The sequence below is a fragment of the Mustela erminea genome, chromosome 11, assembly GCF_009829155.1.
Source record: "Mustela erminea isolate mMusErm1 chromosome 11, mMusErm1.Pri, whole genome shotgun sequence".
Taxonomy (NCBI): Eukaryota; Metazoa; Chordata; class Mammalia; order Carnivora; family Mustelidae; genus Mustela; species Mustela erminea.
Genome location: NC_045624.1, coordinates 98,679,855 through 98,690,739, shown reverse-complemented (window position 1 = coordinate 98,690,739; position 10,885 = coordinate 98,679,855). Strand labels below are relative to the sequence as shown.

At 38.8% G+C, this 10,885-nt stretch overlaps 1 pseudogene; it reads right to left on the bottom strand.

Moving 5' to 3' along the window:
- Positions 1-9,415: 9,415 nt before the first annotated feature.
- LOC116569356 lies at positions 9,416-10,397 on the bottom strand (annotated as a pseudogene).
- Between the last annotated feature and the right edge of the window lie 488 nt (positions 10,398-10,885).

The following is a 10,885-nucleotide window of genomic DNA, read 5'->3' as shown; positions in this document are numbered from 1 at the left end:
GAATAAATATTGTGAAAATGTCTATGCTACCTAAAGCAATCTACACATTTAATGCAATTCCTATCAAAGTACCATCCATCTTTTTCAAAGAAATGGAACAAATAATTCTAAAATTTATATGGAACCAGAAAAGACCTCGAATAGCCAAAGGGATATTGAAAAAGAAAGCCAACGTTGGTGGCATCACAATTCCGGACTTCAAGCTCTGTTACAAAGCTGTCATCATCAAGACAGCATGGTACTGGCACAAAAACAGACACATAGATCAATGGAACAGAATAGAGAGCCCAGAAATCGACCCTCAACTCTACAGTCAACTAATCTTCGACAAAGCAGGAAAGAATGTCCAATGGAAAAAAGACAGCCTCTTCAATAAGTGGTGCTGGGAAAATTGGACAGCCACATGCAGAAAAATGAAATTGGACCATTTCCTTACACCACACACAAAAATAGACTCAAAATGGATGAAGGACCTCAATGTGCGAAAGGAATCCATCAAAATCCTTGAGGAGAACACAGGCAGCAACCTCTTCGACCTCAGCCACAGCAACATCTTCCTAGGAACAACGCCAAAGGCAAGGGAAGCAAGGGCAAAAATGAACTATTGGGATTTCATCAAGATCAAAAGCTTTTGCACAGCAAAGGAAACAATTAACAAAGTCAAAAGACAACCGACAGAATGGGAGAAGATATTTGCAAACGACATATCAGATAAAGGACTAGTGTCCAGAATCTATAAAGAACTTAGCAAACTCAACACCCAAAGAACAAATAATCCAACCAAGAAATGGGCAGAGGACATGAACAGACATTTCTGCAAAGAAGACATCCAGATGGCCAACAGACACATGAAAAAGTGCTCCATATCACTCGGCATCAGGGAAATACAAATCAAAACCACAATGAGATATCACCTCACACCAGTCAGAATGGCTAAAATCAACAAGTCAGGAAATGACAGATGCTGGCGAGGATGTGGAGAAAGGGGAACCCTCCTACACTGTTGGTGGGAATGCAAGCTGGTGCAGCCACTCTGGAAAACAGCATGGAGGTTCCTCAAAATGTTGAAAATAGAACTGCCCTATGACCCAGCAATTGCACTATTGGGTATTTACCCTAAAGATACAAACGTAGTGATCCAAAGGGGCACATGCACCCGAATGTTTATAGCAGCAATGTCCACAATAGCCAAATTATGGAAAGAACCTAGATGTCCATCAACAGATGAATGGATCAAGAAGATGTGGTAGATATACACAATGGAATACTATGCAGCCATCAAAAGAAATGAAATCTTGTCATTTGCGACAACATGGATGGAACTAGAGCGTATCATGCTTAGCGAAATAAGTCAAGCAGAGAAAGACAACTATCATATGATCTCCCTGATATGAGGAAGTGGTGATGCAACATGGGGGCTTAAGTGGGTAGGAGAAGAATCAATGAAACAAGATGGGATTGGGAGGGAGACAAACCATAAGTGACTTTTAATCTCACAAAACAAACTGAGGGTTGCTGGGGGGAGGGGGTTTGGGAGAAGGGGGTGGGATTATGGACATTGGAGAGGGTATGTGCTTTGGTGAGTGCTGTGAAGTGTTTAAACCTGGTGATTCACAGACCTGTACCTCTGGGGATAAAAATATATGTTTATAACAAATAAAAAATTAAAAAAAAAAAGTTGGAGAAAGTTTGATAGTGTAAACACAGACGGTGGAAAGGCCCACAGTCAAGGAGTCAATAAAGTGTGGGTTCAGTTAATATAAAACAACAATAAAAATTAGTCCACAATGGAAAAATGAATTAGTGACTTTAGGGATGGAACTGCCAACCAATTAAGTAACATTCTTGTAATTCAGTAAGACATTATAAGAATCCAGTTTAGAAGACAGGTAGTAAGGTAGATAATCCAGCAATGAGAGATGATAGCAGAGTGATAGAGAACTCATTAGTTATGATGACTAAGGAAAGAATGAGAGCTATTTCATCAAAAGCATTCATCCAAAAATTCCATTTCAACCGTCCTATCCTTTAAATATTGGCTCTTACTTTCCAATTACCTTCTTGTCCATTGACCTAAAATTATACAGACCCAGAGACTTCCACTCCAATTATTTTACAGTATTTTCACTAATCCCTTGGGTCCTCCTTTTCTTCCTTAGCTTAGATTAGAACCCAGGCACAGCTGAATTGAAGGATAGGTAGAGAATGCTGATAATATGAATAATAAGTGATAACCAATCTGGATAGATAATTAGAAACCATAATCTCCTTCCCCTACTTGGCTATAGAAACACTAAGAGTGAGACTTACATACCCTGTTATGTCCCACCATCCCTTGCTTCCTCATTCAAGAGAATGGAAGGTTTGTCTTTTGAAAAATAAGTCCAAGAATGGGAGCTAAACATAAAGATCAAAACTATTCCCTCCTGAAGACCTCTAGCCATCCTTCTTACTCCTCGCAGATTATGCTTTTAACTTGTTGAACAGATGTTGGCTCAGATGACTAGCTACAATCTTCAAATATGTTGGAACCCTTCTTTCCAGGATTCCCTGTCCTCGTCATTTTGTATTTACTCCAAAGTTTTCTGGAGCAGAAGACTTAAGAATATTCTGAGAAAAGGTGCATGGGTTATGTATTATAAATTTTCATTAACTGAAAAGCTTTAATTTTTTTTAGCTTTATGTTTTATGTGTAGTTTATTTAGGTATAAAATTCTAGAGGATAAATGTCTCAGAATGTTGAAGCCACTGGTCCAATTTTCTTCCATCTTTCAATAATAATATGTGGATAACTGATCCCACTATGAAAAAAAAATCTCATCATATAGTCTTACCTTCAGAGTTCATTTTCTTATTGGTTTTAGGTTACTATTCAACTATCATTTTGTTAAAATGGACAGCTATAACCCCCATTTTCTCCCTTACTGGATGAACTTTGTTGTATTTATATCTATTGCCCACGGAAAACACTTTTTCAGTTTCCTGCAGAGATTTTTTTTTTTTATTGTGTTACGTTAGTTACTATATAGTATGTCATTAGTTTTTGATGTAGTGTTCCATGATTCATTGTTTACATATAACACCCAGTGCTCCATGCAATCTGTGGTCTCCTTGAGACCACTCCCTACTTCCCTCCCCTCTAAAACCAACCCTCATTTTCTTTTTTTTTTATTTTTTTTTATTTTTTCAGCGTAACAGTATTCATTGTTTTTGCACCACACCCAGTGCTCCATGTAATCCGTGCCCTTCCCAATACCCACCACCTGGATCCCCCAACCTCCCACCCCACCGCCCCTTCAAAACCCTCAGATTGTTTTTCAGAGTCCATGGTCTCTCATGGTTCACCTCTCCTTCCAATTTCCCTCAACTCCCTTCTCCTCTCTTTCTCCCCATGTCCTCCATGCTATTTGTTATGCTCCACAACTAAGTGAAACCATATGATAATTGACTTTCTCTGCTTGACTTATTTTACTCAGCATAATCTATTCCAGTCCTGTCCATGTTGCTACAAAAGTTGGGTATTCATCCTTTCTGATGGAGGCATAATACTCCATAGTCCAATCCTCAGTTTCTTTCTCAGAGCCTGCAGTCTCTCGTGGTTCCTCTCCCCCTCCGATTCCTCCACCTATTCATTTTTCCCTTCCTTCTCCTAATGTCCTCCATGATGTTCCTTATGCTCCACAAGTAAGAAGCCATATGATAATTGACTTTTTCTGCTTCACTTATTTCAGTCAGCAGTCTCCTCCAGTCCTGTAGAGAATATTGAGGATGGACTGGGCTTTTAGTTTTCTTAGAGCAAGGTGGGAAAATCAGCTAAAAGATCGATCATTCAGTGTGTTATTTTCATTCATATCTTCTCTTGGATTGTCCCACCCACACCTCTCACAGGGGGCTTTGTGGTCAACCTCTGACAAGGAAAACCTCACCTTGCCCTCCTTGGGAAGTCACCTCCAAGTTCAAGGTGGGGAAGGGGACTCGGTATCCACCTGCTTCTGGAGGGCACAACAAATGCTCTTGTTTTAAGCTCATATGCACAATTAATTTTCAGAATCCTTAAGTTAATGGTGGTGATGGTGCGTGGTTGTGGATGCATTCGAGTGCATTAAAAGAAAGAATGGCAAGGAAACAAATGACCAATTGGCTGCATAAAAGTGATCAAAATAAATCAATTTAAGAAAATACAATGCAAAAATCATAATGGAAATCATGACTCTCAGAGTGTTCCTATAAATTATTTTGAGGGCAGAAGCTAGAGAATACACTTCAGAATTGAGATCAAATTGGCTGGTCAAAAGTTGGATTTTCTTCAAAGACCCACTTTTGCTTAAAATTAACCCAAATTTTATATTCTTTTTTATATTATATCTATTTATCACTGAAATATTTTAATGACTTTACATTAATGGGTGTTCTAGGAAGTATACCACATTAATCATATGGCTGTGGATACCTCCAGGAACTCTCCTGCCCATCCATCCTGGGAGATAGGCATCACTTTAAGTTTGAGAGTTTGGGCTGAATTCAGATGTATAAGCTATACTATGCATAAAACTAGCAGTCTTCCTTTAATTTAAGGTACCAATCACTAAAAAATGACAAAGCACTTGAACTTCCATGACTCGTCAAAGTCTGTGTTACTAATAAATTGCTTCTATAACATTATAGCATATTGATGTACTTCTGAAGTGTGTATCCTGAGAATCAAAAATTCTAAATGGTAATTGGTTTAACACAGTACATTCAATGTGAACTTTTATAAAGCCACATATTTATATCTATTATTAATCAATCATTTTATAAAATATCATGTAGAGTTGGAGTTGGCATAGATCAATTGAATTTTTATGATCGCTGATGCTGAGATATCAAATACCCTTAACCCAAAGTAAAATACAAGAAAGTAAGTCAGAGTATCAGTGTGACTGGGATTAGAATGATCCTCCTGTATCAGCTAAGGACATTTTCTAAATCATAGGAAAAATATTTCTAACATAAAGCCCTTCTATAAAAAACGTGGGCTGGACTGGGGATAGGATCATATAGGAATCATTTCTCCCTCTAGTGCCAAGATGAGTGAGCTTACACATCAAAAACTTAGCAGCTTACTCAGAAAACTGAAAACATAGATCTTGCTGAACTCTGAGGCCACTCCACTCCACAGCTGTTCTGGATCTCCCTCAGAAGGTTCGTAGGGACTCTGTCCTCTTGTAGTCTTGAAGCACGATTTTCTTGGGAAACCACTGTGCTGTGTGCAACCTTCCCTTCTTCCAATGACATGGAATTCTTAGTGCCCCAGCTCAGGTTCTCCTTCTTTTTGTTCTTCTCTTTTCTCTTAATTCACACACTTTGTCAACACGTACTGATGGTTTCTACTCTACATTGTCTGCCACATCTGCCACTTACTATTGCCAGATAGTCCCTTAATTCCTGACTCCAGCTCTGTGGTGTTTTGTTTGTTTGTTTGTTGTTGTTGTTGTTGTTGTTGTTGTTGTTGTTTTTACCAATGGCACAAAACATAGGTGTCCCAGGCATTTTCTTAAAAATTACTTTACCGAGGGTCATTATAATTTTAACATTAAATAAAGAGATGTGTAGGATTTCTGTTCAACCACTGTTTTCCAGTTTAGGGAAATAGTGTTTCTTTTTACAAAATGCTCCCCATTCTGTTGGGTGGCTCTGGTGAGATGTTGTACTAACTCTTCCTTCCTCACTTCCTCTCCCCCTCCCTCCCCTCTCTCTCTCTCTCTTTCTTTCTTCTCCTTCCTTCCTTCCTTCCTTCCTTCCTTCCTTCCTTCCTTCCTTCTTTTCTCTCTACCACAGTGTTGTGAAGCAGTTGCAGTGTGATGGTGAGAATGTGCAAGCAAGCCAGCCTTTAGCATGGTGGTAATAACGGGGTTAGTATGTGTTTTGGGCTTACAAGGACCCACTCTCTTAGCTACCTTTCCAATATAACTTGCTTAATGCTTCTAACAATCCTATGTTTTCTACTTTTCCCATTTCATAGAGAAGGAGAAATTGGGTATACAATGCTAAATACAATTTGCCCAGCAACACAAAGATAGTAAAGTAAGGACCCGATTCAAACCCACAGTTTGGCTCCTGGGTGCATAGTTAAAACCAGTTACTGTTGGGGTGCCTGGGTGGCTGTCATTAAGCACATGCTTTCAGCTCAGGTCATGATCCAGTGTCCTGGGTTCCTGGGATAGAGCCCCACATCAGGCTCCATGCTCAGCGGGGAGCCTGCTTCTCCATCTCCCACTCCCCCTGCTTGCATTCCCTCTCTCGCTGTGTCTCTGTCAAATAAATAAATAAAAATCTTAAAAAAAAAAGTTACTGTTGTTTCATTTTTAGAAAAAAAACTCTTTATTTTACACTCTATATTCATATGTTCTTCCCCAGAGAAACACAGTATCCCATACTTATCACTGAAACATCACTCTGCTTCTTTTCTATCCCTACATAGTTCTTGGACCTTGGTTCAGCTGTTGTTTTTAGCAGTAAGTCAGAGAATCAGGCTTTTGTGCTATCTGCACTTTATTTCCTTCTGCCAAACATAGCTGTTGTTTACCAACAGCTTAGTGATTCATCAAAATTTCTCATCAATTCATTTTTTAAAGCCATCAAACTCCTCCAAAGCCACTCTCTTTAAAACTGGGGGAGATCTACTTTGTCAAAATAGTTACAGAAGCTGAAGGCAGAAGGGCTGCTACATCTTTCTTTATGTTCTGGGGTCCTTTTCAAAGTGCCAATTTCATTTGTACCTATAAACTTTAAAGATACTTAGTTCACCCAAACTTTCTGGCTGACACAAAATGGAATTCTCGGTACCTGAATTGCAATCATGGAAGATAACAGGCTCACACTGTGTGCCTTGTACCGTGATTGATTTTCAGATGCTCTTCAGCAAACCACTTGCAGCTTAATTGAAAAAAAAAAAAAATCATTCCTCCAGGCTGTGTAAGGTGCAAACTTAGAGAAAAGTAGATTTTTTCTTGATTAGAAAGAATCCAAGTACATTAGAGAATAGGTATGAACAAAGACAATGCCTAAACACCAGGTGCCTAACCCCACTGGGATAGCTGTGATCTCCTGTTTTTCTATAGCATAGTGGTTTCAAGAGTTAGAGATTCACAACCAGTAAAATGTCAATAAAATATCTGGGGACTGATATGAGGTTGTTAATATTTTATTTTTAATTTTTTATTATAAGAACCCTTAAATAAATGCAGACACGCATTCATTCCCACATGGTCCAGTGATCATCATACCACATACACACAGATAGTACCACGTATAATCTAACCTTTTGAAAATGTCACTAAAATGTTCTAATTTTTTCTAATTTCTCCATGAATCCAAGACGATATCTCTATAGAATAAGAGTGGTCAAAGGAAGAAATTATTTTGGAGGCTAAAAAGATTCAGCTGGAATTCGAAAATCTGCTGAGAAATGCAATTCAATACCTTACTTGGATATCTATTCACGCAACAAATATTTGTTAAATTTCTATTTTGTGTCAAATTTCTGTATCTAAGCCAAGATATGACAGCCTTATAAATGAGCAAGAAGCAAAACCTTGTAGATGTATGTGTATATGAGGGTGACATATAAACACTGTGCACATACTCTATCATGAAACAAAATAAATAATCCCATACAGTAGCTCCCACTTGTCTGTGGGAAATGTGTCTTACAACCTCAATGGATGCCCAAACCACTGATAGTACCAAACCCTATATATACTGATTTTTTTTTTCCTGTACATACATACCTATAATAAAGTTCAGTCTAAATCAGGCACAGTAAGATATTAGCAATGATAACTAGTCATGAATAATGATAACTAATAACTAATAATGAAGTGAGATAATTAGAACAATTCACTATAATAAAATTTAGATGAATGTGATCTCTCTCTCTCCCTCTTTCTCAAAATACTTCACTGTCCTATACTTACCCTCCTTCTCCTAGTAATGATGTGAGGGTAGTTGCTGACATGATGAGATGTGGTGAGGAGGACAGAGCAGACGTAACATTGTGACATACTGTGAGGTTGCCACTGACCTTCTGACAGTGTATCAGAGGGAGGATCATGTATTTCCAGACCTATAGTTAGGGGGAGACGACTGTACAAAATGAAAACACAACAATGAAATAAATTTAACAGAGGTCACTATATTTTTCTTTTCTTTCTTTTTTTGGGGTTAAAGTCTATTTTTATTAATAGAAAATAAACACGTATTCCAGTTTCAGTTGTTATACTTGAGATTACTAATTAAAAAATTTTTAAAAGAATCGTTTAAAAATCCTGTTTTGACTAAGACAATGAAACGGTGTTTTGTTTTGTTTTTAAATAAGTATCCAACACCATTTTTTCATAGACTTTTCAGAATTTGTTCTTAAAGTTTCTGGAACTTTTCTGCCTATAAAGTATAGGAATCACTGAGCTACATGAGGAAACTTCTCTGGGACAACCAGTGAGAAGTTAAGTAATAGTCTTTGTGTGATTAGGAATCCCTGTACGTCAACTCGGTAACATGGACTATACAATGGTCCCCTCCCCTCCAGCTCAGGAGGGACAAGCTTCCAAGCCCTGAGGTATGAAGAGTCAGACTGTTATTTGCTGTTAGAATTAACTAATAAGAGTAAATCTCTAGCACAGATGCTACTGGTCCTTAATACCACGTGCTTTTAGGAAATTCTGTAAATAGTTTTGATTTAATTCAATTTATTCAGAAATTAAACATGTTTAATATGGTTCACTCTATATCAGAGTATCTGCTGCTTTAGTGTCCTTATAAAGGACACTAAATACATGTAGGTAAAGCATAGTCTTAAAGCATACTTAGAATTATGCATTATTCAAACCAAGACCTATTTTAACAAAATGTCTATAATTAAAAGCAGCTGATGAAACGAAATCCAAAGTTATGACAAGGGAGACTCATCTCATTTGAAGCTGTGTTACTTAGAGAATTACAAAAAAAAAAAAAAAAAAGTGCCCTTAAAGGCATTCAAGTACAGGTAAGGAGACACCATCTCCTCATTCTTTACCATAGGATTCCAATCAAGGATGGGCCAAAAATTAGCATTCTAAATATTTCAGAAAAGTCCACAGAGGTGTTAAGAAGACATTTAACAATGTCTCTCTTTCTGTATCTGTGTAAAGTAGTGCTTATATGAATTTCCTAATAACGCAAGTCCAGAAGTCACTCAGATGTGAGAAGAATGGGAGGGGGGATTGTTAGGTCATCCTTAGCTGAAGACTCTATGGGCTTTTTCCATATGTTGATCACCAGTGTGAATCAGGTGGACTTCTGTGAGAGAACAGTGTTGGGTGACTAGGACCAGGCATTTCTTCCTCATAGAATACACAACAGATAAGGGAGTAAGGGAGGTGATACTCTTTCCAGCTCAGAAGTGATTGATACAGCCCATATATGCACTCAAGAAGTCCATGGGGTCCCCTAGCTGTGGAGAGTGGCTATTGTTGTCACCCAGAATTGACACTGTGGACTGTGTGGTAACATTTTCCTGTATAGCTCCAAAAACTCTGGGTAGGGATTTATGGGATCCAATGGCCCATAGAAAATATAAATGTGAATAGTTACAGAAGCAGGAGATCCCACCCAGAGTCTTCTAAATTTCCTCTGGTTGGTGAAAAAACTGTCAGTACCTAAGTTCCATCATTGTTGGGTATCCCTTCCCATGTGTCCACAGCTCACTCTCAAAGAGCCTGGTGATGACCCCAAAACTGGGGTGAGACCTTAGGAGAATGCAAAGAAGTTCATCAATCATGTAAGGATGGACGACAGCATGCCTCCATTTTTGAGAAGCTTTTGGTGAAGGAGAAGACATTGAGTCTCAGGAAATATACATCCATTTGACAGAGACTCTTTATGGTGAGCCAACCAGATAGATCCTGCTTGAACCTATAGAGCAGCTCCAGATCAATGATACCTCCATAATCATGAGACAAAGTTTGATCCTGTTATCCTGGAGCCCCAGGTGCCCCAGATGTGCCTCCACAATGCTGACCTATTCAAATATGGAATAGTGACATGGTCTTGGTTTGTCACTGAAGCCAAAGCTCAAGAAAGTTAGGCCAATCACTTGATAACACCTCAAGGCCATACTTTCCCAAATCTTGTATCAATCATAGTTGGATGTTGGAAAGCCATGTAAAAACACAACTATCTCAGGACTTCCAACCACATCCACAGAGTCTTAGTAGAAGATCTGCAGTTCCTTACAGATGAAAAATTTTCCTAACAACTTCCATGAGTGATGAGCGAAGAGCAAGAGAAAGTGGGGAGGGAGCAGCAGGGGTAAGATATGCAGAGGCCACCACCAGGGGTACAGCTGGTAGCCCCACATGAACCCATCACTCCCTCATCCTGAGTCAGGTAACACCTGGACTACAAGACTCCATGTCTGGGGGAAGCTCACACTTCATATTTAATTATAACCCTGAGGCTGGAATGAGACCTGGGAGATGAGTAAGACAGAGAAGTGAGGAGAAAGGAGAGATATATAATCTTGGAAATATATAACATAGGCAGGAAATGGAGTAGGGTCCTAGAGTTAGAGAATCCCAGTAAAAAAGAATCCCCTAGTGTTGTTTATTATTATTATTATTATTATTATTAATATTATTATTATGTTGAACAGATCCCCCTGATATCTGTATCTCATTCATGTATTATTTTTTTAAAAGATTTTATTCATGGGGCACCTGGGTGGCTCAGTGGGTTAAAGCCTCTGCCTTCAGCTCAGGTCATGATCCCAGGGTCCTGGGATGGAGCCCCACATCAGGCTCTCTGCTCAGCAAGGAGCCTGCTTCTCCTTCTCCCTCCGTCTGCCTCTCTGTCTACTTGTGATCTC